The sequence below is a fragment of the Procambarus clarkii genome, chromosome 15 (genome assembly GCF_040958095.1).
Source record: "Procambarus clarkii isolate CNS0578487 chromosome 15, FALCON_Pclarkii_2.0, whole genome shotgun sequence".
In the NCBI taxonomy this organism is placed as follows: domain Eukaryota; kingdom Metazoa; phylum Arthropoda; class Malacostraca; order Decapoda; family Cambaridae; genus Procambarus; species Procambarus clarkii.
In genome coordinates, this window is record NC_091164.1 from 34,623,881 (window position 1) to 34,649,744 (window position 25,864).

Here is a 25,864-nt window from a genome sequence, read left to right on the forward strand (position 1 = left end):
TATAAAAAATGATAACAGTTACAAGGCAAGAAAAAAAATGAGAGAAAATTGTAGGTATATTAAAGCACATAGGTAGCTCAGATTGATTGCAATGACAGCTTGAATGGTAGTTGACAAAAATTGGTAGGCACAATACAGCATATGGCTAGCACTTAAAAGAAGACAGCAATGAACACAATGATAAAGTTGTTTGGGTTAAATACATAAAAATTAGGAGATTGGGTAACACTAGGTACAGAGCAAATTTAAAGCTCAGTGCAGGAAACTAAAAAGATGAAATTAGGTACTTTTTGGTTTTGCTTTTAAATAAGGCAAAAGTTTGACAGCTTTTCAATTAAAAAAATAAAATGTTTATTCAGGTAAGGTACATACATACAAGAGATTTTGCATAAATTGATCGATTTATAGATAGAGCTGGTACATACAAAGCCTAAAGCCACTATTTCGCAAAGCGTTTCGGGCAAGAAAGACACTAATGACCAAATCTTAATACTAATTGAGATTAAAGTATAAAATGTGTTCAGAAAAAATAAAAATAGATATAAAAAAAAGAGAAACATGGCTAAAAAAGCAGCACAAATAAAATTAGGTCGACAAACAGCGTTGTTTAAGAAAACAGACATGGGTTGATAATAGAGGGGTAAGGTAGGTTACTGGGAATTTATTAGGTAGTGCTTCGTTTTTATCTTAAACTGGTTGAGAGAAGTACAGTCTTTAACATGATTGGGAAGGTCATTCCACATTCTGGGTCCCTTGATTTGTAGAGCATTTCTAGTTTGATTAAGTCGTACTCTAGGAATATCAAAACTGTATATATATCTGGTGTGGTGCTCATGGGTTCTGTTACAACCTTCAATGAAGCTTTTGAGGTCAGAATTGGCATTACAGTTTAGCGTTTTATATATGTATAATACACATGAGAGAATGTGCAGTGACTTAATATCTTTCATATTCAGAGATTTGAGTAGGGGTACCGAGTGATGTCTGGGGCCAGAGTTGGAGATTGTCCTAATAGCAGCTTTGTGTTGAGTAATTAGAGGACGTAAATGATTTTGGGTAGTAGAACCCCAAGCACAAATACCATAGTTGAGATATGGAGAGATGAGGGAGTAATAGAGCGTCACCAGGGCAGGGCGGGGTACATAATATCTGATCTTAGAAAGATTGCCAACAGTTTTTGAAACTTTTTTTTTATATATTTAGAATGTGTTCCTGGAAATTCAGCTTGTGGTCAGTGAGAACGCCAAGGAATTTGCCATCTAATTTGTTACAAATTTGGGTATTGTTTATTCTGAGATTTATTTGATTAGAGGATTTATTGCCAAACAGAATATAGAAAGTTTTGTCAATGTTAAGGGTGAGTTTGTTGGCAGTTAGCCAAAGATGGACTTTATTTAGCTCGATATTTACTGTGGCATTTAGAGCAAGGAGGTCAGGACTGGAGTAAATGAAGGTTGTGTCGTCAGCAAATAGAATTGGCTTGAGGTGTTGGGAGGCCTTTGGAAGGTCATTAATGTAGAGGAGAAGGCCAAGTATGCTGCCCTGAGGAACACCGATGTTGATGGGTAGGGTGGGAGAAATTGAATTATTCACAGAAACATCCACCGCTGCCCACTGGATGGGGTGCGGTGTGCAGGACAAGCATGGAAATTGGGACACTAGCTCTCCACATATGTCAGTTGCTTAATTTAGAACCTGTACTTGAGGTCGATCTCGAACCCATTGTTGACGTGACGACTTATATTGAATTTTGTAACTAGCTCATCAAAATTGTAACTTGCTTAGCTAAATGAATTGTGGGGTTCAGTCCCTGAGCCCATTATGTGCCTCTGTAACCCTTTTCACTACCGCCCACAATAATTGGTATAGAGTGCATAATAAATGAACTAAACTAACTAGCCTGTCAGTAAGGTAAGATTTGAGGTAATGCAGGGAGTGACCTCTGACACCATAATGATGTATTTTACGAAGAAGGTTTTGGTGGTTGACAGTGTCCAAAGCCTTACGCAGGTCCACAAATAACCCAACAGGGAACTCATTTTTATCAAGAGCTGCATGTATCAAGTTAATCATACTAATAAGTGCATCGTTTGTGCTTTTTTGGGGTCTGAAGCCATATTGACAAGAGCTAAGTATATTGTGTTTGGCTAGATAAGAGTAAAGCTGCTTGTAGATCAATTTTTCAAATATTTTAGACAAGTTTGGCAGGATTGATATAGGTCTGTAGTTGTTAACATCTGTGAGATCACCACATTTGTGGACAGGGGTTACTCTCGCTTTTTTTTAGGATACCTGGAAAGGTTTGGAGTTCAAGTGACTTGTTGAAGAGCAATGCAATAGCAGGGGCAAAAGTTCTGGAGGCTTTTTTGTAAATTAAGGTTGGTATCTCCTCAAGGGCACTAGACTTGGTTTTAAGGGAAAGGATTATCTCATTAACATCAGTGGAATTTGCAGGCGTTAGGTACAGAGACTGTGGATAGTTACCTGTAAGATAGTCCTGAACATCAGTACTGGAAGATGGAATATCATTCGCAAGGGATGCCCCAATGGAAGAGAAGAACCTTTTGAACTCAATAGCAATATCAGAGGCTGTAAGCAGACCATCGTTATTGGACAGGAGAATTGGTTTGTTATTTAAAATCTTCTTTGATCCCAATATTTGTGAAATTGTGCTCCATGTTTTCTTAATGTTGCCTTTTGTTTGGGTAAATTTATCTTCGTATTATTTAATTTTGGCTCTTCTAATTATTTTAGATAGCAATGATCAGTAATTCTTTGAAAATTCTTTGGAGACGATTCCTAACCTATACTTCTTCTCAAGGTCATGTTTTTTATTAATGAATTTAAGTATACCCTTTGTAAGCCAAGGATTGTTTAGCCTTTTAGTTGTGACTTGTTTCAGTAGCATAGGACAGTGGTTGTTATAAAGGCTGAGAGTTTTTTGAAGAAAAGATTGCACTGCTAGGTTAATGTCCCATATGTTACCTAATTCGGTCTCTTAGTTGACATTAGCAGCAGCAGCTATAAAATTGCCTATAGCAGTTTCATTGTACAGCCTAAAGCTTATCTCCCTTGTCTCTAGAGGTGGTTTGTTAATGTAAGTTTGGAGAAATGTGGGGTAATGGTCTGTAGTGTTATCGATGATTATCCCTGAAGTAAGCGGAGAGGTTATGTTGGCCCAGATGTGATCAAGAGCCGTGGCAGTACTATCAGTGATTCTAGTAGGTCTAGTGATTAAGGGTATGAGGAAGCAGGAATTCATACAGTTGAGGAAGCTGGCAGCAGTAGGGTTTTCAGGCTCGCAGAGGTCAATATTAAAGTCCCCCTGCGATAATTAGATAGCTTTGGTTCAGTCTGTTACCTTGTATTAGATTTCTAAGGTTAGAGTTGAATTCGGACACATCAGTGTTAGGAATTCTATAGACTGCTCCAACAGTCAGGACAGACTCAGCACCCTTGACTGAAACTGGTGAAGGTATACTCCCCACAGTAGACTCTAGTTCTAATTACTTTTAAGCATGCCAGTTCTTGGTTCTTCTTCCGATTTTACAGACTCAGTAAATACTGAGACGTGCACAGAGAGAGATGGCAAAGCATTTCATAATGAATGCCATTGGAGCCCACTGCCGTAGAACCACAGAAGGCTAGGGCAGACTGAAACTCAGAGAGAGAGAAGGGATCATTATAGGGAAGGCGAAGATGAGTACAGAAATTTAAAGGACGAGATTCAAGAATAGGCTTACGAAGAAGGAAGGATTGGGGAAGATGAGAACCAGAACTAGCATGAAAAGTGGGAACCCAGTTCGGTAACGACCTGCAATGGGTCCGCCACAAGAACACCACAGAGGCGAAGGACCGGCGAGACATCGGGAACGAACTTACGTGGGTAAGTTCATAATCTTGTGAATACCTTTCCAGACCAGTGGTAGAGGAGTTTTGGACATAACAGTGGAGACATAAGACATCCAGCAAGCACGTTTAGCCGAACGGATGGTCCTTCGGGCCACCGTTCTCGCCTTTCGAAACAAAAGAAAAGACTCAACTTCGGCAGCGATGTCTCTTCCAGGCTGCACGCTTACAGCGGACAGCCCGAGTACAGTCCACATTCCACCAGGGGACGCACTTCCGCATTCCCTAAGAGGAAGAGCGAGGAATAGAGTGGAGGGCAGCATCAAAGACAGTGTCATGAAAAACAAGGAGGGCATGAGGGAGAGGCAGAACGGAGAGGTCGGAAATAGTAACATGGAGAGTAAAGAGGCACCAGTCAGTCTCTGCAAACCGCCACCTAGGGAAGGAGAGAGGAGGGTGAAAAGAGAAAAAACTAACAAGGATAGGAAAATGGTCACTGCCATGGAAGTCATCAAGGACCCACCACCCAAAATCTAAGGAAAGGGATGACGAGCACAGAGAAAGATCGAGACAGGAAAGGGAGCAAGTCCGAGAGTCCAAATGAGTGGGCTCACCAGAATTAAGAAGGGACAGGGAAGAAGAGAGGAGGAAAGGTTCAAGGAGGCGACCCTGGGTGTTTGTCAGCACATCACCCCAAAGGGTATGACGACAATTGAAATCACCCAGAAGGAGCACAGGTTCTGGCATGGAGTCTAGGAGGTGTTTAAGATCGGGAAGAGAAAGTGGGACAGTGGGGAGGAGATAAATGGAACAAACCACGTACCATTTACGCACAAAGACACACGCAGCAGAACAGTGGAGAGGCGAGGAAAAAAGTTAGGGGACGAAGGGAACATCTGAGTGAATCAAGAGAGCAGAAGGGTTATGGGCCCCAGCAACAGCTGGGGGGGGGGGGTGAGAGAAATGAATAGCCACGGAAGCGACCAGGACGAGCACCAAGCATCGGCTCCTAGGGACAGACACAAAGGGGGGCGAAAACTGTGAAATTAGAAGTTGTAGGTCAAGGAAATTGGCGTATTATCCACGGATGTTCCACGGAAGAATAGAGATTGGCAAGAAGAGAAATTATAGCAACAGAGATCAAAGATGAAACAAAGGTGAAAAGGGAATACAGCATGTGAAAGAAGCACAGGGTCAGGATCAGCGAAGTCAGGGTTAGGGGGCATGGGTAAACTGAGTAAAGAAGGAGGGAAAGAAGTGGGAGGACAGACCAGAGGTGGACGAACAGGGTCTGGAGGAGGAAAAGGAAGAGGAGGAGGAGGAGGGGCAGAAAGAGGGGAGCGCACCTCAGCAAGGGCAGTATCCGAGACGGAACCGGGGGCTAAACAAGCCCCCACAGTAGGAACAGGGAGCTCCACCACCGAAGCGGGAGGGGAAGGAACAAAAGAATCAGAGATAGGGGGTTGAGAAGAAAGCGAAGCCTTCTTACCTACCGGGAAGGAGGAAGGAGCGGAGCCAGGTTTCCGCTTCTGACTCAAAGAGACTGGTTTCCCAGCAGCAATGTACTTGGCAACAGACTCCAGCATCTCGAAAGGAGAAGAAGAGCGCGAGCAAACAACATGACCATCAGGAGAGCGATGGACATCGGCCCGCACTGTCAGGTGGCGTGGTGAGCCAAGAGACGGAGGAGAATGACGGGAAGGAAGACCAGAAGGAGAGGAGAAAGAAGACATAGGAGACATGACAGACTGGGTAGAAAGATGGGATACCCTAGACAGAGAACCAGAAGGGGAGGGGACCTTCTGGGACAGAACGGAGGGAAACAGGGGAGGTGGTGGTGGGTGTGTCCGGGTCTAAGGCTTGGAAACGGTTGTGAGACTGAGTAAGGTGGGAAGGACGAGGAGAGGAAGAGCGCACCACGCAAGCATAGGATACGCCAGCGAAAGAGGGGAGACAATGAACTTAGCGCCGAACCTCAGGAAAAGACAAATGGTCCCGGAGCTTCAAGTTGAGGACAGCTGCCTCAAGTTTGTAACGTATACACGTGCGGGAGAAGGTAGAGTAGGCCCCACCGCAATTGAGGCAGCGGACCTAGGGAGAAGTGCACTCCAGCTTAGAGTGACCCTCGCCCCCACACATGGGACAGAGAGAGACAGGACTAGAGCATTTGAGGGCACCATGCCCAAACCTCCAGCACTTACTGCAGAGCCGAGGAGATGGAATATACTTCTGAACAGAGCATCTGGCACCAGCAAGAATGACAGAGGGCGAAAGGGTCCTACCATCAAAGTTAATCTTCACAACCCGAAGGGGCAGAAGGTGATAACCATAAGGGGGATGAGTAAACATATCCACCTGGAGGACAGAATGACCCTGGGCCTTGAGGATATGCTTGATATCCTCGTGGTCTTTTCAGTCTTTTAGATTCCTAACACCAGTCGCAACATGGTGTGGGAGGAGAACATTGCCAACACTGGCATTTACCCGAGCGTTCTTTGAGACCCGAACAGGGGTCTCGCCAAGGCAGGATAAGGCGGCCAAGCGGGTGGCTGCATCCTGAGGAGCAGCAACGACACGGGTACCAAGACGGGTGGGGTTGAAGGTAACTGAGGCATCTACGGAATCTACAAGATGCCTATGAAGGGAAAAATTGTCAGGAGTTGAATGTAAAGGATGGAGGTCAAAGTAAATAGTCCACGAAGGAGGACCAAACAAAGCATGGTACGAATTAGTATGGGAAGGGAGCATAAGAGAGAGTAGCCATGGTAGGGACGGCGATGAGAACCTTTAGAGAGAGACGGGTCAAAAGGCGCAGTAGTCACAATAAGATGGAGCCGTGCAAGGGGTCGAGGCGGTTACCACAGCAGGCTTGGGGCTCGACCCAACCACAGAGGAGGGAGGGGAGCAGGAAGGAAGAGTCCAATCTGGGCCTAAACCGGGCCCTGTAGCGGGGGCTACAGATCCTGGTCTTCCAGGACGGTCCGACTCAGGGGCCTGGTCACCCACCCCATGAGCCTGGGTAAGAGAAGTCGTGTCGTCATCCATGCAGCAAACAGTATCAAAAGTTTGGGACCTGGAACCAAGAGATGCCACCTACCAGGGCAGCCAGGGAGACTGAGCACGGGCCAGTGCAGGAAGGGTGCGTTGTCCCGAGCGGTGCTCCCCCTTTTCAACAGGGGAGTCCTACTACATCGTCCATTCTCCCACACTGGTGCTAAGACCCCATTCCCCCTATCACCCCAGCCTGGACACCCAACCATCCACTCTGGGCTGCCCCTCACAGGCGACCCCTCCAGCGGGTGGTCCGATGGCTCATAAGGCCCCTACGTGGTGCCCTTCAGCACGTCCACCACCCAAAAAATGGCAGGAGAGGGGGCAAAGGCAACCTACACTTGTCACAGGGCGGTGTATGTGAGCCCCTCACCACGGCAAGGAGGCACCACGGAGGGGTTAAAAGGGGCAATACCAGTCGTCTTGTACTCCAGAAATTATGAAACTTGACAGCAATAATAAGTTTTTAAACTCAAATATACTTTTATTGTTTATTACCAAGACAAGTTGAGGTACACAACTGTTATCAATCAAACCTTTATCTGTATACAAATCATGGAATACATTCTTAAGGAAAAGAACATCACCTGTGATACAGAAATCACAATATCATGATACATTTAATGAACAAATCCACAAAGGCCGTAATGAAGGTTCGAACTTGTGTCCGGGCTAAGACGCACGCTAAGGTCCGACTAAGGCGCTTCCGGGATCATCCAGGACGTAAATCAGTACAGCCACGATGGTCGCACCGCTGCGGCCAGATCACTTCGCCGCCACACCCACACAAGCAACGCCATATTCAAGTGGTGTTCCTGCCAAAGAGAGAAAAAAAAGATTCTCTATAATATTCTCTCTACTCCGAGTAAATACCTAACCTGTCCTCCGATAAAAAGCATCACTTTTTGCTCATATGCATCACACAAGGCCAAAAAATTTATGAAAAAATGAAAGGGACTCAAGAAAGTGATGTACTGTCCCATTTTCTGTTTTGGAGCCTCTGGTAGGGTAGGAGAGACTACTTTAAATTGACCATTTTCTTGACTTTGTGAAATCTTTGGAGGATGGCCTGAAACACCGTCCATCCCCCTGAAACCGGGTAATGATGATCACTGTTATTTATTACCCGAGGCAAACTTACATTACTGTATAGTGTGCCTAAAGCATGGGCTTTGGGCACGTGTGTTATGAACCAAAATTCCTCGCCCGAGCACGATGCCGTGAAGTCCACGTAATCTGTGAGTTCGCTCCCGAAAATCCCACAACATGGACAGCGTCATCTAGTGATGACGAGAGATGCCGGCAATAAGTGCTGGATGCCTGTCCTAGTCGGCTCGTGACGTAGCCGCTGCTGACCTCTGATGAGGTGCCGCTTAGACAGTGAACGCCATCTATGGAGCGAATAGGTGGACGTTTGTGTCTAAGCTAGTAAGTGAATGTTTCCTAGTGAGCCATGTAGTGTCCCCAGTACTGATGACGTGTCTGCTTTCAGAGTCAACCTAGGACGGCTTTGAGGTACGTTGAATCAGTCTACTTAAGGCAGCCAAGATCGCTTCACCAGTCTGCTTTGTAGAAGTTGTGAGCAGCCCCCGGACGAACTCTGCTGAGTGTGTGATAGTCTGCCTGAGTTGTGGCAGTGATGGGATTCGCCGTCTCCGGGGCTGGCTGGTGGAAGAGACCACCCACTGCGGTGCCGACCGAGGAGAGTGAACAGCAAGTCACACGAGGCTCCTGCCTAGGGCTCGCAACTCTAGTATTAGTCGTGGAGTGGCCTAACAGCGAGGCTAACTAGTACCTGCGAGCTACAGGCTGGACTGTGGTTGTAGGCCATCATGACGAGGCACCCAGTGGGATTGTAATTTGGCTGGCCTGTGGCCAGGGTAGATTCATCATGGGTTCTGGGCCATGGAAGAGAAAACCAGGAAAGGCTACCCAGAGTGAGCATCACCAAGTATCCAGTGTCTGCAGAGGAAGACGAAGATGTAAGTACTGTGAAGTAATAATTCCCTTTTGTGATTTTGGCCAGGGTAGATTCATCGTTGGTTCTGGGCCATGGAAGAGAAAACCAGGAAAAACTACCCAGAATGAGCATCGCCAAGTATCCAGTGTCTTCAGAGGAAGACGAAGATGTAAATACTGTGTAGTAATAATTCCCTTTTGTGACTTTAATTTACATATGGTGGTGGGAAAGGAATATATATAATTAAGTATATTTGTGTATTTAATGTACCTCCCACGTTGATTTTACTTGCGTTATGGAGCTCAACCTTTGAAAGCCTCTACTAACTTGGGGCCGGATACCCAAACAACTAATACCATCAGAAAAGAACCCGGTTGCGTCCCAGTAGGGTTGTAACAATGTGCTCTTAACAAATGAATCAAATTACATCCAAAAGATCTATTTGGTCTCAAGTCTAACACACAATAATGTAAATGAATGCCACAACTCACCTGCTTGTACCATGTAAGGTAGACAACAACAACAGTTATGGTAAATAAACACTCATCTTGACAATGTCCAAAATGAGCTCATATTCTAGTGTAAAAGTCAAATGAGAAGTAAAGTGTACCTCTAGCACACCCTAACAAACAGTTTATAATTAAAAATAATTTAAAACACAACAAAACTTTTGGCTACACTGACACCACAACCGTTACTCACCAGACTAATCAGACTGTAGCGAGTAGATTATCCCAATAATATACTTGCTCCAAATATAGTGTTAATATTCCTGTCAACCTTTGGAGATGAATGAGGTGAGGCGTTGCCCGGGCAACACAGTGAGGTGTTGCCCGAGCAATATAAGCAGCAAGAATAGCAAACATTAACTAGTCTACTTTCAAGTGTGGTCTAGAGCAGACACTTGCGAGATACTGTACCGACGCTCAGTGCGCTCAACTCACACCAAAGTATCACCGGTGTACTTCTGTATATTCGACCAAATATATATATAGTATCTTAGTGTCTGTGTTTATTTGTCACCATACTTTATGTAACAATAGAACCGTTACATTGGTGACCCCAGAGAGTTTCGACGATACCCAGCCACGACGGAGTACAAACATGGATTCTCACTGGACCTCCACTGCTGTTGCTGGCTGTGGAACGCATCCACCTGTCATGGAACGCTGCTAACACCCTCGCCACAGCTATGATTTACATCGCGATCATCTCGGCATTTTCATCAACTACAGCTTTCTGCACAGCGAGTGTTACTTACTCATCTGACAGTTTCATCAGCAACTACATCATGTGGGATCTACAGCCTGTCCTGCCTCCTCTCCGTCGCTGCCAGGGCACTGCTTATTCTACAGGGACTCCCACGACAGCTGCTCATTCGTCAGATTCATCTACACGTTCACTGCATTTTGATACTCGGCCGACTCAAGCCCTGTGCGCAGTACAGGGCTTATAGCTTGCGTTTCCGACACTTCGTCGCCTTCAGGACAATTCAGCTCTAGATGTGATTACCTCGTTGTCCTAACTACGTGCCTACATTACCTCCTAATGTCCTGGTGCCCGAGCCCATCCGCCCCGGATCTAAATGCTCCACCAGCGACCCAAGGACGCAACAATTATGCACATTCTTCTCTCCTGCTACACCGAGCTTGTCCACACACTGCCTACATCTTTTGGTACCAGACTACAATTTCCACAGTCAACAAATGTAGTACTCGGCGTGTACAGTCCTAATCAACCCAAGACGCTACAGCTTCGACACAGAGCAGACAGCAGACTACGACCGCATCGAGCCGCCACGCTCTCGCTCCCCGAGTTTAGACACTCACAATTCTCAATCGAGCCGCCACGCTCTCCCACATAGAGCTCCACGACTCCGGCCTCACTCAGCTCTCTGCTCTGCTCCAGGCTTCGTCTCAACGTCTGCGACACTGCTAACTCCAGAGACACATCCGCCGACTACGCAGTTCACTTTTCGACCACAGTTACCAGCAGCACCGCCACCTACGACAACGGACGATCCTGTACGACCTCTCACCCTACAACCCCAGTTACCAGCCGCACCACAACCTGATCCTGCGACGACGGACGATCCTGTGCGACCTCCCACCCTACGACCCCAGTTAGGTGACATCAGCGAAGAGGAGGAAGTTAACTTTGATGGTTATGTAACGCGAGCAGGGCGTACAATTCGCCGACCAGCTAAGTTCCTTGATCAAGTATTTTTTCTTTCATCCCCGGGGAGGGGGAGTTCTGTAGCGAGTAGATTATCCCAATAATATACTCGCTCCAAATATAGTGTTAATATTCCTATCAACCTTTGGAGATGAATGAGGTGAGGCGTTGCCCGGGCAACACGGTGAGGTGTTGCCCGAGCAATATAAGCAGCAAGAATAGCAAACATTAACTAGTCTACTTTTAAGTGTGGTCTAGAGCAGACACTTGCGAGATACTGTACCGACGCTCAGTGCGCTCAACTCACACCAAAGTATCACCGGTGTACTTCTGTATATTCGACCAAATATATATATAGTATCTTAGTGTCTGTGTTTATTTGTCACCATACTTTACGTAACAATAGAACCGTTACAAGACACATTACAATCTCAGATTCTACACACTCACACCGTAAGCTCATTGAAGTGCAAACTAACATTAATAACAGTTGTAAGTCCAACAGAACCAACAAGCTAGAAGGCTTATTCAATCAATTCAATTTCAACAATAAGAGGATCGACTGGGAAGAAATAAATATAGACCTTGGAAACATTCATTGGGAAACCATCTTAAGCGACAAAACTCTCACACAGGGAATAGCTCCACTGACAGCTGAAACCTACTAGATCTGCTTAGAGCACATGCCTATGAGGAGGGTCAGAAAGTGGACAACTCTAGAAAGAGAACACGCGGACAACTCTAGAAAGAGAACACGCAGACGACTGTACAGAAGGAAAAAATAATGGAAATTGCTTAAACAGACACAACTGTCTTTAGAAAGGAAAATAAATCTAAACAGAGAGATAGAAGAAATAATTCTATGAATAGAGCAGACGTTGAAGTGATCATATTAGTGAGGGAAACAGATAACAAACTGAACAAAAACCATCTAATTATCGCAGGGGACTTTAATATTGATCTCTGCGAGCCTGAGCACCCTCCTGCTGCTAGTTTCCTCAACTGTATGAATTCCTGCTTCCTCATACCCTTAATCACTAGACCTACTAGAATCACTGATAGTACTGCCACGGCTCTTGATCACATCTGGACCAACATAACCTTTCCGCTTACTTCAGGGATAATCATCGATAGCACTACAGACCATTACCCCACATTTCTCCTAACATTAACAAACCACCTCTAGAGACAAGGGAGATAAGCTTTAGGCTGCACAATGAAACAGCCATGGGCAATTTTATTGCTGCTGCTGCTAATGTCAACTGGGAGACCGAATTAGGTAACACAGGGGACATCAACCTAGCAGTGCAATCTTTTCTTCAAAAAACTCTCAGCCTTTATAACATCCACTGTCCTATGCTTACGAAACAAGTCACAACTAAAAGACTAAACAATCCTTGGCTTACAAAGAGAATACTTAAATCTATTAATAAAAACATGACCTTGAGAAGAAGCATAGGTTAGGAAACATCTCCAAAAAAATTTCAAAGAATTGCTCATCATTGCTATCTAAAATAATTAGAAGAGCCAAAATTAAATACTACGAAGATAAATTTACCCAAACAAAGGGCAACATTAAGAAAACATGGAGCACAATTTCACAAATGTTGGGATCAAAGAAGACTTTAAATAACAAACCAATACTCCTGTCCAATAACGATGGTCAGCTTACAGTCTCTGATACTGCTATTGAGTTCAATAGGTTCTTCTCTTCCATTGGGTCATCCCTTGCAAATGATATTCTATCTTCCAGTACTGATGTTCAGGACTATCTTACAGGTAAGTATCCACAGTCTCTGTACCTAACGCCTGCAAATTCCACTGATGTTAATGAGAAAATCCTTTTGCTTAAAACCAAATCAAATCTTGAGGAGATACAAACTTTAATTTACAAAAAAGCTTCCAGATCTTTAGCCCCTGCTATTGCATTGCTCTTCAACAAGTCACTTGAACTCCAAACCTTTCCAGATATTCAAAAAAAAACGGGAGTAACCCCTGTCCACAAATGTGATGATCTCACTTGTGTTAACAACTACAGACCTATATCAATCCTGCCAAACTTGTCAAAAATATTTGAAAAACTGATCTACAAGCAGCTTTACTCTTATCTAGCCAAACACAATATACTTAGCTCTTGTCAATAAGGTTTCAGTCCCAAAGAAAATACTAACGATGCAATTATTAGTATGATTAACTTGATACATGCAGCTCTTGATAAAAATGAGTTCTCTGTTGGGTTATTTGTGAACCTGTGTGAGGCTTTGGACACTGTCAACCACCAAAACCTTCTTCGTAAAATACATCATTATGGAGTCAGAGGTCACTCCCTGCAATACCTCAAATCTTACCTTACTGACAGTCTCCAGTATGTTTCTGTGAATAATTCAATTTCTCCCACCCTACCCATCAACATTGGTGTTCCTCAGGGCAGCATACTTAGCGCTCTCCTCTTTCTCATCTACATTAATGACCTTCCAAATGCCTCCCAACACCTCAAACCAATTCTATTTACTGACGACACAACTTTCATTTACTCCAGTCCTGACCCCCTTGCTCTAAATGTCACAGTGAATACTGAGCTAAATAAAATCCATCTTTGGCTAACTGCCGACAAACTCACCCTTAACTTTGACAAAACTTTCTATATTTTGTTTGGCAATAAATCCTCAAATCAAATAAATCTCAGGATAAATAATACCAAAATTTGTAACAAAATAGATGGCAAATTCCTTGGCGTTCTCATTGACCCCGAGCTGAATTTCCAGGGAAACAATCTAAATATATAAAAAAAAGTTTCAAAAACTGTTGGCATTCAATCTAAGATCAGATATTATGTACCTCGTCCTGCCCTGGTGACGCTCTATTACTCCCTCATCTATCCTTATCTCAACTATGGTATTTGTGCTTGGGGTTCTACTACCAAAATCCTTTACATCCTCTAATTACTCAACACAAATCTGCTATTAGGACAATATCCAACTCTGGCCCCAGACATCACTCGGTATCTCTACTCAAATCTCTGAATATGTTAGATAATAAGTCACTGCACATCCTCTCATGTGTATTATATATAAATAAAATGTTGAACTGTAATGCCAATCCAGACCTTAAAAGCTTCATTGAAGGTTGTAACAGAACCTCTACTCAAAACTCTGAATATGTTAGATATTAAGTCACTGCACATCCTCTCATGTGTATTATATATAAATAAAATGTTGAACTGTAATGCCAATCCTGACCTTAAAAGCTTCATTGAAGGTTGTAACAGAACCCATGAGCTCCACACCAGAAACAAATACCTTTTTGATATTCCAAGAGTACAACTTAATCAAAGTAGAAATGCTCTACAAATCAAGGGACCCAGAATGTCAAGACCTTCCCAACCATGTTAAAGACTGTACCTCTCTCAACCAGTTTAAGATAAAAACTAAGCACTACCTAACTAACTCCCTGTTACCTACCTTACCCCTATAATGTCAACCCATGTCTGTTATTTTTAAACATTGCTGTTTGTCGCCCAAATTGTATTTTAGCTATTTTTCTGCCATGTTCCCCTCCTTTTTTTATTTTTATATTTCCTCAACACATTTTATACTTTAATCTCAATTAGTATTAAGTTTTAGTCTTTAGTGTTTTTCCTGCCCGAAACGCTTTGCGTAATAGTGGCTTTAGGCATTGTATGTACTAGCGGTATCTATAAATTCAACAATATTCGTATCACCCCTTGTATGTATGTACTTTACCTGAATAAACATTTGATTTTTTAATTTATGTACATAATATCTGATTTAGAAAAGAATGCCAAGTGATTTTAAAATATTTTTTAGCTATATTTTGTATGTGGCACTGGAAATTCAGCTTGTTATCAATGAGAACTTCATCTACTTCATCTGCCATCTACTTTATTACCAATCTGGATATTGCCAATTCTTGATTTAAGAAAATGAGGGTTGTGTAAACAGCAAATAAAACTGGCTTGAGGAATTGAGACACATTTGGAATTTCATTTATGTAGATAAGAAAGAGTACGTAAGTAATTATCTAAAGAGGGCACCAAGCCGGGAAGGCTATGAAGCACCATTAACTATGTGGAATATAAAAAAAATGGTAAATATCACTAAGAATGCCAATTCAAGAACAAAAGCACATAAGGCAAATGATATCCCCCAGCAAAAATCTGCTATCAGAATAATATCAAATTCTGCTTTCAGACAACTCTCAGCCCCCGTGTTTAACTCCCTTAATTAACATGCTAAACATAATCTCCACAAATTTTCATGTGTCAATTACATTTACAAAACCCTGTTCTTAAACGCAAATCCTGCTCTGAAACTCTCCCTTGACAGATGTAATAGGACCCAATATCACCACACCAGAAATAAATATCTCTTTGATATCCCCAGAGTCAAACTTAATCTGTGTAAACACTCTATGCAAATAAAGGGACCCAGTCTATGGAACTCACTCCCTAATGAATTGAAAAGCTGTCCAAGTTTTGCGTCATTCAAAAAACAAAACTAAAAAGTACCGAATCTCATCTGCATAGTTTTTTTACCTTGTTGCTTTAAAATTGCACTGTATATATTGCTACTCAATCTCCCTATCTTTATGTACCCAATCAGAACATCTTTACCAATGTGATCATTACTGTCTTCTTATATGCTATCAATCTGCTGTATGGTGTCTGTTAATCATGTTTAAATTACCAATCAAGTTGTCAATGTAATCAACCAGAGCTTTAATATACCAATGTGCTTTAATATACTTACTATTCTCTCTCATCTCATTTTTTTTCTTGCAATGTATCTGTTACCACTTTATTAATTCTTCTAGAATTTACGTTTTTAAAATTATCTGTTAGATTAAGGACCTGCCCGAAATGCTGCGTGTACTAGTGGCTTTACAAGATTGTAAATGCTGTGCTATGTATTCTCTCTAACCCAATGTACCTTCTTGTATATAAATAAATAAAATAAATTACAATATCAAAGGTATCTGATTCATCAAGGATTCTATCGAGGGACAAGTGAGAGACAGTCGGGAAGCAAGACATACGCACCTCCTGTTAGTCAGGTTATTCGACAAGGAAGTGTACGACCGTAAGAGGGACAATGCAATATGAACAATAAAGAGCAGGGAGGTGCTCCATTAAGTGCCTATGAATTAAACATGTATTGCTAATACGTAATCTCGTCAGAGCCAATTCTCACCGCCGGTTACGGTGGTAGGAAGAAGGCCAAGGGGACATGCTACCTTTAGGAGTACGCAGAGTGTCATGAGTAACAGAAGACCAACAACCCTGCTAATGGGCAAGGATTGAAGCATGAATAACTGGATAGAAGACAGAATAAAGAACACCTTTACGGGAGATGGGGCAAGTGCAGAGAGCCTCCTAAGTGACAAAGTCTGCACACTCATTTAAGGACACCAATATGGCTTGGGACCCAGCAAAACTCCACTGTCTTAAATCTGTTGGAGATAAGAAACAGAAAATGTTGAATTTTGACAACCACAGGATGAACTGGATTAAATGACTACAGAGCCATGAAAAGGCACTGTGAGAGTTAACTACAACAACAAAGGAAAAGTGACAGCAAGAAAGCAGTTGATGAATAGCATACAAAATAACATGAAGTTCTTCTGTGAAGATGCTAGTCTCTGGAGGCAGGCAACACATAGGTGTGGTCAGGAAAAACAACAGAGTAGCCTACACCATCTGCAGACTTTGACCCACCTGTGAAGTCGGAAATGGAGCGCGAGTGTTATGTAAAGTGTACAAGGAAAAGTACAACATAAGTGAAAGTGAGGAGGGTGTTGTAGGAACTGCACAATGTAGCGAAGACAGTAGCGATCACGGCGATCCTGTAGAGACAGGATACCTGTTTCGACATACAGGCTTAGGGTAGGAGTCGAACGCAAGGCACCAGGGCTGAAGAATAACCCAGTATGATGCAGAGCATCAAGACAGCAAAGAGTAAAATGAGAGGCAGATGAGTAAGCACGACAACCATAATTGAGTTTAGACAGTACGAGGAGCGTACTCGTATCAGCTCCCCAGGATGTATAACTTACCTTAAGTAAGTTAGGGACCTTAAAACATTCAACTCAGAGGTAAGAGATATGGGGAGACCAAGACAAATGAGTGTTAAAGAATAACCCCATAAGTTTAGCAGAATCTATGCACAAAAGGGGATTACCATAAAGCGACTAAGGGGGACGAAGAATGACCTACTTCCAAGTAAAAGTCAGAGCACAAGTTTTAGTTGTGGAGAACTTGATGCCATGATTGATTGTCCAGGACGACACGGCATCAATCACAAGTTGAAGATGCAGTTGGAGGAAAGGCAATTCATCACCTCGACATCGAAGGGTAAGATCGCTGACAGAGAGCTGAGAAGATGCCAGAGGAAAGGGAGTAAAGATGATTGAGGGCAACCAGGAAAATGAGCAAGTGCTCAGAACACTGCCGTGGGGTACACCTTCGTATTGCCGAAAAGAGGCAGAATGGTACAAACCCTCACTCTAAAGGAACGATTAGAGAGGAAGCTTTGTAGGAAGAGAAGGAGATTACCACGAAGGCCAAAGTAACAGAGTTGGGACAGAATACAGTATGCCATCTCCAGGTGGTGTCGTATGCCTTTTCCAGGTCAAAAAAAGACAACAGCAACAACAGAGATCTTTGCAGCAAAAGCAGTATGAATATAGACATCAGGTTCATCAAGACATCAGTCATGTTTTGACACTTGCGAAAGCCAAATTGAGAACGGGAGAGGTGGCGATAGTGTTCCAAAAACCACATCATACCGTCATTGAACATACATTCAAAGAGTATGGAGACGCAACTCGTGAGGGCAATGGGGCAGATGTCCTTAGGAGCTGTCCCTAGAGACCCTGGTTTCCGAATAGGAAAAACAAACACCTCAAGCCAGTCTTTAGGGACAGATAACGACTCGCAGATACGGTTAAACAGATTCAGTATATACTGAAATGTGCATTGAGGGAGATGACATTCATTATGAGATGTTTTGCCATCTGAGCCTGCTGCCATAGTACCGCAATGAGTCCGGGCAGACTGGAGTTTGGAAAGAGAGAAAGGATCATTATAGAGAAGCTGGAGATGCATGTGAAAATCTATGGAACAAGATTCATGAAGGTGCTTACGAATAAGGAAAGATGGAGGAAGACTAGAACTGGAGCCAAGAGTCGAAAAACGGGGAACCCAGTTCGGTGGCAACCGACACTGGATCCACCACAATAGAACCACGGAAGTGAAGGACTGGCGAGATATCTGGAACAAAGTTACCTGATATCTTACAGATTTTCTTCCTGATCTGGGGCAGAGGAATATCAGTCGTAATGGTGGAGACAAAAGATTTCAAACTCACACGTTTAGCGGCACGGTCAGCACTCGCCTTGTGAAATGAAAGAAAACAAACAACCATCTATCTTATCTGCATCTGTCTTTCTTCTATGCTGCGCTCTTACAGCAGACAGCCGAAACACAGCCTGCAGTCCACCAGGGAACGCACTTCCACATGCCTCAGGAGGAAGAGCGAGGAATATCTTGAGGTTATCTTGAGATGATTTCAGGGCTTTAGTGTCCCCGCGGCCCGGTCCTCGACCAGGCCTTCTCCCCCAAGAAGCAGCCCGTGACAGCTGACTAACACCCAGGTACCTATTTTACTGCTAGGTAACAGGAGCATAGGGTGAAAGAAACTCTGCCCATTGTTTCTCGCCGGCGCCCGGGATCGAACCCGGGACCACAGGATCACAAGTCAAGCGTGCTGTCCGACCGGCTCCCAGAGGGCAGAGGGCAGCGTCTAATATGGTGTGATAAAAAAGGAGTAAGGCTTGAGGGAGAGGCAGATCGGAGTGGTCGAAAAGAGTAGCATGTAGGGTGAATAGATTCCAGTTAGCCTTGGCAAACTGCCACCTAGGGACGGAGACGGAAGGGTGAAAAGAGAAAAAGGTGACAAGGATGGGGAAATGGTTACTGTTATGGAGGTCACGAAGAACCCGCCATGTGAAATCTAAATAAAGAGAACAGGGGCAGGAGAGAAAGATCAAGACAGGAGACGGTGCAAGAGCAGGTGTCAACATAAGTGGCTTCACCAGAATTCAGAAGAGACAGAGAAGAACAGAGGATGAACCCTTCGGGAAGGCGGCCCCGTGTGCAGAACATCGCCCCAGAGAGTATGCCGACAGGTAAAATCACCCAACAGGAGCATAGGCTCTGGTAAAGAGTCCAATGGGTGTTTAAGACCAGGAAGAGGAAGTGGGAAATTTGGGGAGAGATAAATGGAACAGACTGTATACCAATTACTCAAAAGATATGGGCCACAGAACACTCAATGTGCAATTGAAAAAGTATGGGGACGAAGGTAATATCAGTACGAATCAAAAGAGCAGTAGTGTTATGGGCCCTAGCAAAAAATGGAGGGGGGAAGAGACTGGCGTAACCACGGAAGTGACCAGGACAAGTGCCAAGCATCGGCTCCTGGAGACAGACACAAAGCAGTGAAAACTGTGATATCCGAAGCTGGAATTCATAGAAGTTGGCATAAAATACACGAATATTCAAATGAAGAATAAACATTGTCAAAAATAGAGAGAATATAAATAGAGAACACGGGTCAAACAAAGGCAAATTAAAACAATATACTAAGTAAGATCAGGATCAGTGAAATTGGGGTTATGGGGCATAGATAAATCTAGCAAGAAAAGGTAAATCTATCAAGAACAGGTAAATCTAGCAAGAACAGGTAAATCTAGCAAGAACAGGTAAATCTAGCAAGAACAGGTAAATCTAGCAAGAACAGGTAAATCTGTCAAGAACAATGGAGTCAAGGTAGTGGTAGGATGAACCAGAGGTGGACTGACAGGGTCCAGAGCAGCATTGGAGAGGTGCGGTCAAGGCAATCAGGGAGAGGAGGGGCAGAAACAGGGGAGCGCACCTCATCAAGGGCAGCATCCAAGAGAGAATTGAGGGCCAAGGGAATTTCCATATTTGGGACAGAGGACTTAACTACCGAAATGGGAGGGGGATTCAGGGATAGAGTCGGAGTCGGAAGGTGAGGAAGAGATTGATGCCTTCTTACCTGCTGGGGAGGAAGAAGAGGAGCCAGGTTTATGTTTCTGATATAGACAGGTGTGCCAGCAGCATCGTACTGGGCGACAGCCGTTGCAGTCTCAACAGGAGAAGGAGAACAGGAACAGTCAATATGAAGATTGCTGGGAGGAGGGACAACGACCTGGATGGACAGGCGGTGTGGAGGGCCAAAATACAAGAGGGGAGGGCCGAGAAGGAAAAGAGGGCACAGGAGACAGGGAAGAATGGGAAGGAAGGAAGGAAGGAAGGAAGGAAGGAAGGAAGGAAGGAAGGAAGGAAGGAAGGAAGGAAGGAAGGAAGGAAGGAAGGAAGGAAGGAAGGAAGGAAGGAAGGAAGGAAAGAAGGAAGGAAGGAAGGAAGGAAGGGAAGGGAGGAAGGGAAGGGAGACACCAGACAGAGATCTAGGAGGAAGATCCTCTGGCCCAGAATTCAGTAGAGCAGGTGAGGTGGTGGTGGTGGTGGTGTCCAGGTCCATGGCCCGGAAACGGTTGCAAAACTGAGATAGGGAGTGGGAGAGGGCGACAAGTGGAACGCAATATACGAGTATAAGACATGCCAGAGGAAGATAAAAGATGGCGTACTTGGCATCTCACCTCAAGAAAAGATAAATGATTCTGACGTTTCAAACTGAGGAAGGCTTCCTCAAATTTGTATTGCACACATGTGCGGGAGAAGGTAGGGTGGCCATCACTGCAATTGATGCAGTGAGCTTGGGAAGAAAAGCACTGTCTTATAATGACCTGAGTATCCACACAAGGGGCATTGAGACACGGCACTTGTGCATTTGAAGCGATCATGCCCAAATTTCCAGCACCTATTGCAGAGGGGAGGAGAACAGATGCTCCTTCAGGAGCATCTGTTCTCTCCTCAGAAGGGACCCCTGAGAATTCTCCCCTCCTCTCAGAATTTCGGAAGACGGAAGGGACTTACTATCTAAAGTGATCTTCATTACGCAAAGAGACTGGCCAGGATGACCACGAGGGAGGTCGAGTAACATATCAATCTGGAGCATTGAATGGCCTTGGGTTTCAAGGACATGTTTACTATCCTTGTGGCAATCCCTATATATCTACATTATATATATATTTAAATTATATATATATATATATATATATATATATATATATATATATATATATATATATATATATATATGTATATATATATATATATATATATATATATATATATATATTTATATATATATATATTTATATATATATATATTTATATATATATATATATTTATATATATATATATATATATATATATATATATATATATATATATTTATATATATATATATTTATATATATATATATATATTTATATATATATATATTTATATATATATATATATATATATATATATATATATATATATATATATATATATGACAATGTCAGACCACGGAGGAAAAATGAAACAGAAGGAAAAATGACCTTCTGAAGATGTATTTAATATACGAAAGTACTTAAGGAAATTTCCTGTTTCATTTTTCCTCCGTGGTCTGACATTGTCACATTCTTAATCACGTGTTTATTTTCGTGATATACACACACACACACATATATATATATATATATATATATATATATATATATATATATATATATATATATATATATATATATATATACATATATATATATATGTCGTACCTAATAGCCAGAACGCACTTCTTAGCTTACTATGCAAGGCCAGATTTGCCTAATAAGCCAAGTTTTCCTGAATTAATATTTTTTCTCTAATTTTTTTCTTATGAAATGATAAAGCTACCCATTTCATAAAGTATGAGGACAATTTTTTTTTATTGAAGTTAAAATTAACGTAGATATATGACCGAACCTAACCAACCCTACCTAACCTAATCTAACCTATCTTTATAGGTTAGGTTAGGTTAGGTAGCCGAAAAAGTTAGGTTAGGTTAGGTTAGGTAGGTTAGGTAGTCGAAAAACAATTAATTCATGAAAACTTGGCTTATTAGGCAAATCGGGCCTTGCATAGTAGGCTGACAAGTGCGTTCTGGCTACTAGGTACGACATATATATATATATATATATATATATATATATATATATATATATATATATATATATATATATATATATATTATATATATATGTCATACCTAGTAGCCAGAACTCACTTCTCAGCCTACTATTCAAGGCCCGATTTGCCTAGTAAGCCAAGTTTTCCTGAATTAATATATTTACTATAATTTTTTTCTTATGAAATGATAAAGCAACCCTTTTCTCTATGTATGAGGTCAATTTTATTTTATTGGAGTTAAAATTAACGTAGATATATGACCGAACCTAACCAACCCTACCTAACCTAACCTAACCTATATTTATAGGTAAGGTTAGGTTAGGTTGCCAAAAAAAGCTAGGTTAGGTTAGGTTAGGTAGGTTAGGTAGACGAAAAAACATTAATTCATGAAAACTTGGCTTATTAGGCAAATCGGGCCTTGAATACTAGGCTGAGAAGTGCGTTCTGGCTATTAGGTACGACATATATATATATATTTATATATATATATATATATATATATATATATATATATATATATATATATATATATATATTATATATATATATATATATATATATATATATATATATATATATATATATATATATATATATTTATATATATATATAAATGCACAACTTGCCTAAACACGCAAGAGAGATTATACAACCTTAGAACACTTTCCCACCAGGAGATTCGAACCCTAGCCAGCACAGAAGCCTTACAGCAACTGGCATAACTGGTACGCCTTTAACCCACTGCACCACAGCTCAGACCCTTAAAAGAGATGGTAATTTCGGAGTATTTAAATAAATAAATTCTCCAAAGTAAATAAATACATAAATAAATAAGTTAAATACAATAAATAAATAAATTAAATAAATAAATACTCTGGAGTAAATACTCCGAAATTAGCATCTCTTTTAAGGGTCTGAGCTGTGGTGCAGTGGGTTAAAGGCGTACCAGTTATGCCAGTTGCTGTAAGGCTTCTGTGCTGGCTAGGGTTCGAATCTCCTGGTGGGAAAGTGTTCTAAGGTTGTGTGTGTATATATATATATATATATATATATATATATATATATATATATATATATATATATATATATATATATATATATATATATATATATATATTATTAAATATGACCGAAAAAGTAAGATTAATAATTCTAACACGAATTTTCTCAATATTTGTTATGTTTCTTTTCACTGTTGATAGTAATTGAAAAATCAATTCTCCAAAATTCTTTTTTATTTCTAGTCTGATGCGACACTTGAATACGTTTCGTAATAACTTATTACATTTTCAAAGACTTTTAGTTTACATACACACAACTATAACCTGCAAACACTAAACAGAGTTCTTACTACGCTATGATTTAAGCATCTTTCATTTCATACCCGCATTTTGGGTGAGGTGATATGTTACAGTTTTAGATGAGGTGAACAAAACTTTCAACACAGGACAGAACACGAAACAATGGGTATTAATTGGGTAAATTGAAGGTAAGGATGGAAGTAAGTGCAAAGGGCCTATTGGCCCATATTTCCTGATGCTTCTATATTGGAGTGGAGTCTTGAAGTGGGTAAAATATAGTTGTGTATTAATTGGCTGTTGATTGCTGGTGTTGACTTCTTGATGTGTAGTGCCTTGCAGATGTCAAGCTGCCTGCTATCGCTGAATCTATCGATGATTTCTGTGTTGTTTGCTAAGATTTCTCTGGTGATGGTTTGGTTGTGGATAGAGATTATATGTTCCTTAATGGAGCCCAGTTGCATATGCATCGTTAATTGCCTGGAAAGAGATGCTGTTGTCTTGCCTATATACTGAGTTCTTTGAGGCTTACAGTCCCCAAGTGGGCATTTGAAGGCATAGACGACATTGGTCTCTTTTAAAGCATTCTGCTTTGTGTCAGGAGAGTTTCTCATGAGTAGGTTGGCCGTTTTTTTGGTTTTATAGTAAATCGTCAGTTGTATCTTCTGATTTTTGTCTGTAGGGATAACGTTTCTATTAACAATATATTTCTGGACCATTTCCTCCGTTTTATAAATAAATAAATAAATAAATGTTTATTTAGGTAAGGTACATACATACAAGAGATTTTACAAAGTTTGTTGGATTAATAGATAGAGCTAGTACTGGTACATACAATGCCTAAAGCCACTATTACACAAAGCGTTTCGGGCAGGAAAAACATTAATGACTAAAGCTTAATACTAATGGGTCTAAAGAATAAAATGTGTTGAGAACAAACAAAAATAGAGGTAAAAGAGAGGGGGGAACATGGCTGAAAAAGCAGCACAAATCCAATTAAAAATTATTACAGACAATTACAATCAAACAGCGTTGATTTGAAAAAAAAACAGACATGGGTTGACAATAGAAGGGTAAGGTAGGTTACAGGGAATTTATTAGGTAATGCTTCGTTTTTATCTTAAACTGGTTGAGAGAGGTACAGTTTTTAACATGGTTGGGAAGGTCATTAAACATTCTGGGTCCCTTGATTTGTAGAGCATTTCTAGTTTGATTAAGTCGTACTTAATCAAGCCTCTTATGAGCTGAGGAAAAGAAGTTTCTGTAAAATAGTCTAATAGGGGGTATACGTGTTGTGTTAGTTGTCTCTTCAGAGGTTGCATTTCGTTTCACCTTCCTTCTTATGATGTCTTCAACGAAACTATTAGAGAAGCCGCTGTTGACTAGGACCTGCCTTACACTTCAGAGTTCTTCATTGACTTTCTTTCATCCTGAGCTGTGGCTGAGAGCACGGTCGACATAAGCATTAACAACACTCCTCTTGTACCTGTCTGGGCAGTCACTGTTGGCATTCAGGCACATTCCTACGTTTGTATATTTAGTGTAGACTGCAGTGTGGAAACCTCCGCTCCTTTCCATGACTGTTACATCTAGAAAGGGCAGCTTCCCATCCTTCTCCATCTCGTAAGTGAAACGCAACACAGAATTCTGCTCAAATGCCTCCTTCAGCTCCTGCAGAAGTCTAACATCAGGTACCTGTGTAAAAATGTCGTCAACATACCTGCAGTATTTGGCCGGTTTCAAGTTCATGTCGACTAAGACCTTTTGCTCGATGGTACCCATGTAGAAGTTCGCAAACAGGACACCTAGAGGAGAACCCATGGCGACCCCATTTACTTGCTTATACATGTGCCCATCCAGGCTCAAGAAGGGTGCCTCTTTACAACAAGTTTGGAGTAGTTTCCTTAGAATGTTTTCTGGTATGTCAAGAGGAGTACAGGCTGGATCACGGTACACTCTGTCTGCTATCATCCCGATTGTTCTATCCACAGGTACGTTGGTAAATAGTGATTCTACGTCCAAAGAGGCTCTTATCCCTGTGGCCCGTGTTCCCCGCAGTAAGTCAACAAATTCCTTTGGAGACTTCAGGCTGAAGGCGCAAGGGACATAAGGAGTCACCAAGCTGTTAAGTCGCTTCACCAGTCTGTAAGTGGGTGTAGGTATCTGGAAGATGATTGGCCGAAGTGGGTTTCCAGGCATATGTGTCTTGACATTTCCATACGCATATATATAAATTAGTATATATATATATATATATATATATATATATATATATATATATATATATATATATATATATATATATATATATATATATATATATATATATATATATATATATATATATATGTTAGGTAAGGTAGCCGAA